We start from the raw sequence: 8,604 nt of genomic DNA, 5'->3' as shown, positions 1-8,604 counted from the left end.
AAAGGATGAAATTTGTTCATGTGAGTATAACATTTTACCTATGTCCATGCTATTAACACTAGTTACTAACTACAAAGCCAACCTCCAACATTTAAGTCCAGATTTTAAAATCTTGTCCTATAAACCAGAGATAGATTTGAGTACTTTTTTGAATGAAATTTTTATTCATATAACCAACTTTGAATATCTTGGCTGCCTGTATAAAATGAGATTTCAAAAAAGAAACCTAGACAATTTTTACGGGAATGCATTAGACCTTAATTCAACTCTGTTTCATTTAAAACAACAGCAGTATAAAAACTAGTTGATAAGTATTATGGCATTACTCTGGGGGAATTTCAGTAATGTAGTAAAATTGACGTAAAATTTATTGGAGAAAAGAAACGTGCAAGTTCATCAATTATAGGGAGACTACATGCAAGTAGTGTTGTATGGTCTTTCACCAGGTAAATTATATAACTTAAGAGCAAATATTTTAAATGAAAAATACATATATCAAGAAACAGATGCAAATACTCAATTCAAGGACATAGTAGAGGTACTAAACTTAAGGGGTGGCTCTGAAATATAAAGTATGTTATGTTGAATGGAAAGTTCTAAGATTTAACCAGAGATCCAAAAGCATACTGAATTCAGGATGATAACTGGGATAGAGGTAGAGGACAAGGAGGCAGGAACTAGCGCCAAAGCCATACAAATAAGATGTTGGTGTTAGTAAGGAGGCAGAGTCTTAAACTGCTAATTCATGTGGCAATCCAATGAGAAGAAAATGCCAGCAGTAGATTTTAAGGTGATTCGCGATCATGACTCGGGAATCCCGGTAATAAGTTCACTAATGGAGGGCCACTGTTACATTCTTCTTGCTATGGTTATATGGGTCAGGAGGGAGCCACATCATTCAAACCATCTCTGTGGAGGGGCCCTTTCTTGTCATGGCTGCCTATGGTGAGACCAGAGCATACTGAGATAGCAGCCCTCAGCAGGACTGTGAATACCAAACAGTGACAGTTATTTCTCCAGATGAAGGAAATATTAAAAATCATTTCTTCTTTTTAGAAGTAACCTTAAAATGAGAATGCTGAAAGAATGCTCAGGCAAATAAGTTATATTTCTTAAAAATCTGTAAAATCCTCTTCCAGCCTTTCTTTCTTTTTGTGGTTCATCCCTTATTCTCGATGATCTTTTTTTTTTTTTTTAAATTTTCAAACTTCTCAGGAGTGAAAATATAGATGGAAATGCTGTGAAACAGTGGAAATTGTTCAAGTTTTAGGACTTGGACTTGTTAACATGAAAATAGTAACACAACTGGCTTTTGTTGGGTAGAGGTCATGTGACATTCCATTCATTGGGATATAAATTTATTTTCCTCCCTTATGAAATGGTAGAAATGTTAGTATTAATTTATTTAAGCAGGTATGCCTTGAATAAATGGTGCTAGGCTACTGCATCAGTTTGCATAAAAAGGATAAATAATTGGCCAATACAGTATATGCTGTTCCTCTATCCTGTTCCAGACTTATCATAACATGCTGAAATATGAAACAGTAAGGAAAAGGGCAGAAGGAAGGGTAGAATATATGGCCTGCATACATCATAAAACATTTCCTTAAAGTAATAATTTTGCCTGAGAAGAATATGTTAAAATGCAAGTCAACGACACAGAGTATATTTTCCCCTCTCATTCCCTCCTCAAAGGCTGAGATGGCATCGTTCAATTCTCACTCTACATTTCTTAGAACTTTTGAACCTGAATGATCCCGATTTCTACTCTGGACTTCAGGTTTATGAGTTAGCAGAAAGACAACCCCTCTAGCAACAGTTCCAAAGGATATTATTACAACTATAGCATAAGACCCTCAGCTTTCAAGACTTTTAACATTGTTGTTGTTTTTAGAAAGTGATTGGTTTTGTTTTTGCTTTTTATCCCCCTCCCAATGCTCAGTGCAATCTATACTGCCTGCAAGCCAGACTTTAAATGAAGCAAATGCTCCAAGTTTAAACTTCGAGCTGATAGTAAAGTTGTTTCCTAGCAACACGAAGTTATGAAAACTTCAAGAGTGCCACTCGCTCAATACAGTTTATCTCATTTAGTTTCATGCACTCAGTGGGTTATTACAATGTACTGAGTACCAAATCAAAATGAACTTGATCCTACATTAAAAGGAATGAAAAACCACTCCATTGATTTTGAACTAGTGACCTTTTCAAATTTCGGGCCTACAAAATAAAACTTTGTATGATACTTTACAAGAAGATTTTTCAAAATGAAATTTGAAAAGGATGTTATAGACTGGTGATAAGCTTAGGCCATAAATCTATGCAAGCAGATACGTTGTTTTAAAACACCTAGACTTTCTGAAGATCAGGCTAACCTGACCTAGGCAGAGGAAATGGTGTGCAATTAAAATGCCTTATAGTAGTGGTTCTCAAATATTTTGGTCTCAGAACTCCTTTGCTTTCTTAAAAAGTGTTAGACTATCAAAGTACTGCTATTTTATATGAGTTATGTATGTCATCATTTCATTAAAATTAAACTTAGAATTTTTTTGTCTTTAGTTATTAAAAATAAACACATTACGTCTTAAAATAACATATATTTTAGAAACAGTTTTATTTTCAAAAACAAAAATAATTTAGTGAGACGAATGGCAATGTTTTACAGTTTTACAAGTCTCTTTTGATGTCTGGTTGAATAGAAGACAGCTTGATTCTTAAATTTTTTTTCAGCCTTTACTTGGTTGTGATATCACACACCACCGTAGCCTCTAGAAAATTCTACTGTGTTATCTTGAGAAAATGAGTGAAAAAAAGGCAATGTTTCCAGTTCCTCTTTCACTTTCTCTTCTGTAATTAATTTGGGCCACATTTTGAGAACTGTTGGCAGTAAGCATGTTTCTTCAGTGTGTAACAGGATTTAAGTGATTTCCTTTCTCATAGTCATTAACATTAGGCAGTATGGTAAAGTGATTTCGTTTCTGACACTTAAAAGTCAGTTTTCCTGAGTTTGATTCTATTTTGACAGCTTGTAACTCTATAACCTTGAGTAAGTTACTCTAAGTCTCACTTGTATCATTTATAAAATGGGCGAATAGCAACACTAGCCCCACAGTGCTGTAACAGAAGTAGGTAGGAAATAGACAACACAGCAGTTTTTTTTTTTTTCTCAAAAAAGTAACCACCCAATGATTATTGACTGTATCTCTGATTTTAAGACTGTTCAAGACTATCAATTAAGACTAAAACAAATATCTCAGTAAGACACGCAAATAACCACCACTTCCACTCTACCTCATTCTTAAAAAGAGGAAATAACATGAACTTGTGATTACCAGATGCTAATACGCTTTTTTGCATTGAGAGTTTAAGTTTGATTTACTTCTTAATATCAAGGAAGAATTAGCTGACATGATGTTTGAATTCATTTGTATTTGCTTCTTTCCTAACAAAATATCTTGTAATATCATCTGGTAGAGAGAGGAATGAAGATGTGTGACTTTGCTTAAAGAAATAGTGAACGTGAGTATTAATGCAATTTGAAACTAGCACAGAAGTATGCATTTAGTTTTGATAAATGATTTCTGGTTGGCAGATTTAAACTTGCTTCAACCTTTATTCTGGTTTATATAATGGCCAAAAATAAGCAATTATTATGGGCTTGAATCATACACTCACACTGGGTAAATTCCAACCACGTCATCAACTGTATATTCTTTTACAGTCACTGCAGGACTGACCACATTTGCAACATGAATATTAACTTTCATTCCATAATTTCAAAACCCTCAGTACTACCTCGGTTCTCACAGCAATTTATAGCCAGATATGTAGTAAACAGTTTTTCCTTTTACCTTGGAAACTAGCTTAAGAGAGTAAATGAACTGAGATTGCATGAGGTCTTGCAAAGAGCCGATGGGGGAGTCCTGAACTCTATAATAAATGCCACTTCCCTCAAAGGAGAATAAGTAGATGTTCTTGGAAATCAGATCTTTAAAACAGAGCCTTATATGTTTTTGGACTTTAAACATTGGTAAAATATAAAATGATATTCAAAAATGAGTTTAACAATTTAGCAACAATCATAGTCCGTTCATATTAGACATTTTAAAAATGTGCTACAGCTTGTTATAGCAAATCAGTTTTAATAGCCTTTGTTAGATAAATTAGTGGTTAGTGGGAAGTTTGAGAGCTGGGAGATTTAGTGCATTTGGGAATAATATAAGGAAGCCTTAGGATGTGTGGGTATTGTGTTTGAGTAGTAATGGTTTAATTTTCTGCCCCACTATGGTGGCTTTTTTATGACATTAAAGTGAAGAAGCAGAAAAACAAAAGATCATTGGGCATCATCTCACTTGTCTTTTTCCTGAGGGAAATGAGTTGAAATAAGGTGCTTTTCTTTAGCAAAGCATATTAGATTTTAGCAGGCCTGTGTTCAAATTCTAGTAGCCAGCTTACAGAACAAGTGTTCTAAAATGCATTTCTGAACTCTCAATTTCATATTCCTATGTAACAGGATGATAAACATAACTACCCTGTAGTCCAATTTCAAGAATTGAAGGGGTTAACATATATAATAGAGTCACCTAGTTCTCAGAAGAAACAATTCCTACCCACATTCTCTTCCTTGCTTTTATTTTATTTTTTTCACTTTCTTTACTACAGGTTATATCTTTTGCCTATTCTTGGTGTCTGTCCTTTACTACAGATACCAGTAGCAGTCATATTTCATACACCCACTTTCTTTTGCAGTAGATTTAAAAAATGAAATGTTGAAGCTGAAACTTGTTGAATTAAGCTATAATTTTATTATTAGTGGTGTGTGTGTGTGTGTGTGTGTGTGTGCGCGCGCGTGCGTTTGTGTATTTTAAACCCATTGCTCAACTGTTTTGGTTAAGTTAAAGTAAGTACAAAATATTTTCAAATATCGGCAATAGAATTATTACCATTTGAGGAATAAGGTATTATCCCAAGATGACATATCCAAGACCTCAGATAAGAACACTGAGACATTACATTAGCTTCTTTAAGGTCACAAAGCTAAGTGTCAACGTAAGATTCAAAGTGAGTTCCTTTGGTTTCAGTCTGGGCAATTAACCATGCTTTTGGTTAGATATAAGCATATTTTGCTTTTGCTTGAATAGCTGTCTCCAAAAGATCAGAAAAACTAAAATACATTTGACATGCTCTTAATTTTACTGTGGGTAATCCATGATCAAGAACTGGTCTCAGTTTAATAAAAATCATACAATAAACCACATTTTGGGACATGTACTAATGTCTCATAGGTAAAGTTGTGCTATAGTAAGATTTGAGTTTTCACTCACAGGACTAATCATCCCCGATGTCGGCCCATCCTGGGAAGAACTGCAGAATCAGGGACTCAAATCAGGAACATGAAAGATGTGCCATGGACTAAGCCCACGAAGGAAGGCCTTCTCTCTGGGCTTTTCTCTCTGTGATTTCCTTTTTCTGGAGCTTGGCCCGTAACTCTCTAGATGTGGTGGAAACATGCCACTGCCTAATGAAATCAGGCTAAAAGCTCTGAAGAAATGGAACTGAAGCAGGATATTTTCCCATCCCCTCTGTGGGACTCGTGACAGGGGTGCCTCATTTACCCATCCTGCAGTTTTCAATTCCTAGTAAGAGGGAGCATGCAAGCATATAAGGCGGGAACTGGAATGCATGAACCCTGGAACCAGCTGGCTGCTTCGGCACTGGCGGGATTGAGCTCCACTCACTCAGACCTCCAGCAGTCCACCTCTTGTGGGATGGAGTGCATAGGTGAGCAGGTGCAGGAGTCAGGGTGAGTGCTTTTGGGTGCTGGCAGGAGCAAACACTGTGCAGGCCTCACGGCAGCATCTGGAAAGGTGCCTGCGATCCGTGAAGCCCCAGAGGGAGAGTGTTACAGTGCTCTTTTAGGTCTTCCATCTGAAGATGGCTTAAGTGTTAACAGCTCAGTGGGCCTTGTGCGCTTTCACATCAGGCAGCTGCCCTCTGCCAGTGAGGGTGAAAGACCAGTGTGACAGCCTTTTGTGTTTGCACTCATGGCACCCAAACTCTTGTCTGGCATCCAGGAGAAATAAGGTTGGGCAAATAAATTAAAAGATGGTAAATGCGGGGGATTTTACTGCCAAAGAAAGTAGCTTTTAGTGGGAAGAGGAGCTGAAAAAGGGATAGGATGGAAGGTAATCTGCCCCTGAAGTTCAGCCATCTTCAGCTGGATTCTTCTCCAAAGTTAGCCATCAAGCTGTTCCTCTAAGGTCAAGCTGGTTGTCTCCGATGTCGAGCCACAGTCTCTGATGTCCAGCCCCTTCTCTTCTTTGCTTGCTGAGTCTGGAGTCTTTATGGGCACAGGATGGGGGCTGGTGGGGCAGGCCACAGGTGATTTTTGAAAAGGCAGCATTCAAGTGGGAAAACAAGGATGTAAATTCTCACTTTGGGCCACAATCTCAGGCTTTTCAGCTTTAGCGTGGGGCTTCACTAGGGACCCACACCTGTCTGCCTAGAATTTCTCTGCCTCCTCTCCCCATCAAAACCTGGAGTTATCAGGCAGGCATACTTCAGAAAACTTCACAAAGATATGTTATATATAGTTTGTGAGTTTTGAGAGCAGCTTTGGAGATAAAAATGAGGCATAAGTTATTCTCTGTGTTGTAATATCCTTCCTTTCTACAAAGTAAGCATCCTCAATTATCAGTTAATCATAGCCCACCCCTTAACATATTGTGAGTACAAGCAATATTAGCAGGAAATTTAAACTGAGAGTCTACACATTCAAGGAATCTATAAAATTTAAGTACACAAGCAAGTTAGGAGGATGAATAGAATACAAATATTATTATCAAGAGACAAGAAAGATTTCCACTTTGGGCCATGATGCACTAAGACAGACTGGATTTATATTTCTAACTCAGATAACTAGAAAACTGAACAAAATATTACAGAATACAGCTTTGAGACATTAAGCCATGCAGGATTATGATACCTGAGAGAATGATAATATTCCCGAGAAGCTGCCTAGGGAAAAGATTTTCAACCTTGTACACCGTTGACATTTTGGGCTGGATAATTCTTTGTTGTAGGGAGCTCACCTGTACATTGTGGAAGGTTTAGCAGCATCCTTGGCTTTGGTGCTAATGTAGTAGCACTATCCTAGTTGTAACAACCTAAATTGTTATCAGATATTGCAAATGTCTATGGAACAAAATCATTTCAGTTTGAAAACCATTGGCCTAGAAGTAGTCCCTGTGCTGTGGCATAAAGAAGGAAAATCCAAGCAAAACCAAGCCACCACGCAGATTTAGGAAGATGGAGATTAAAGGTTAAAGAGATCTGAGTAGCTAGAATTTATAAAACAGACTACCAGTGAAAGGGGAGCTAAGAGAGAGAGAAAGAAAGAGCAAGCTCTAGAATCTACCTAGGGACCTCCTGAATCTAATCTGCACCTATGTGAGAGGAAATAACATGAGCAGGGAACCACTGACAGTAAGAAAGTGCAACAATTCACAGAGCCTACACACAACTGGGAATAGCAATTATTCCCATCAGCCAGAGCTGAAGACTTTAAAGACACGGAGAAATCTCAGAAGGGTAACACCTTAGTAGAAGGTCCAAATTAGCCCTCAATTAAAAGTTGCTCAAGACACACTCCAAAAAACTTAAAAGCAAGCATTTAACTGTTTCCAAGAACTTAATTGTGCACCAGAACAAGTTACATCACAATTTAAAGAAATACATCAAAATCCAACATTCAACATCATATTCACAATGTTAGGTATCTAATCACTAAAGCAGGAAAATCTGCCTCGTAATCACGAGAAAATATAATCAAGAGTGACATTCATAAATAAGAGAGATGACAGAATTGGCAATGAAGGACATTTATAAATATGAAAACAATTATAAATATGTGCCTTATGCTTATATGTGCCCAATTTAAAAATATGTGACAATGATACAGAGAGAAATAAGAAATATAAAGCATTACCAAATAAAAATCTGTAAAGAAAAAAAACACATACTAAAATAAAAAGTGCACTGTAGAGAATTAACAGCAGATTAGACATTGCAGAAGAAGAGATCGGTAAAAATGAAGTCAAAGGAAGGAAATGAGAACAGAGATCTAAAAACAAACAAAAAAGAAGACAAGAAAATAAAAAGAGCCACAGGGATAATCGTATTCTAAGAAGTGTAATTAGATACAGAAGGAGAAAGGCAGAAGGCTAAGGATGGGAGTGGAAGGAAAGTGTAGTATCTGGAATAAGAATAGAGAATTTTAAAATATGGTGAAGACTATAAACCAACACATCCAAGAAATTAAACCCCAGTCAGAATAAACACACAAAAAACAGTACTATGGCATATCAAAATCAAATTGATAAAACCAGTAATGCAGAGAAAAATATTAAAAGCTGCTAGAGAGGGAAGAAAAAATGACCTATTATGTACAAAGGAGCAAACATAAAAGTGACAAAACATTCTTGGCAAAATGTATGCAAGCAAGAAGAAAATATAGTAATATCTTTAAAGTACTATGAGGAAAAAAAATCCAAAACTGTCAGTCTGACTGTTCTCTACTTGGCAAAATATTTTTCAAAAATTAAGTGA

The 8,604-nt window shown here is 36.6% G+C and overlaps 1 long non-coding RNA gene across 1 annotated transcript in view; it reads right to left on the bottom strand.

Moving 5' to 3' along the window:
• Positions 1-302: 302 nt before the first annotated feature.
• Positions 303-8,604, bottom strand: part of LOC105517838 — a 59,417-nt gene continuing 51,115 nt past the window's right edge. The window contains exon 3 of the long non-coding RNA XR_001002721.1: positions 303-1,238. This is a non-coding gene — a long non-coding RNA (uncharacterized LOC105517838). The remainder of the gene's footprint in view (positions 1,239-8,604) is intronic.

Source organism: Colobus angolensis, unplaced genomic scaffold, assembly GCF_000951035.1.
Source record: "Colobus angolensis palliatus isolate OR3802 unplaced genomic scaffold, Cang.pa_1.0 Scaffold309, whole genome shotgun sequence".
Taxonomy (NCBI): domain Eukaryota; kingdom Metazoa; phylum Chordata; class Mammalia; order Primates; family Cercopithecidae; genus Colobus; species Colobus angolensis.
This window is presented reverse-complemented; position numbering and strand designations above follow the sequence as displayed.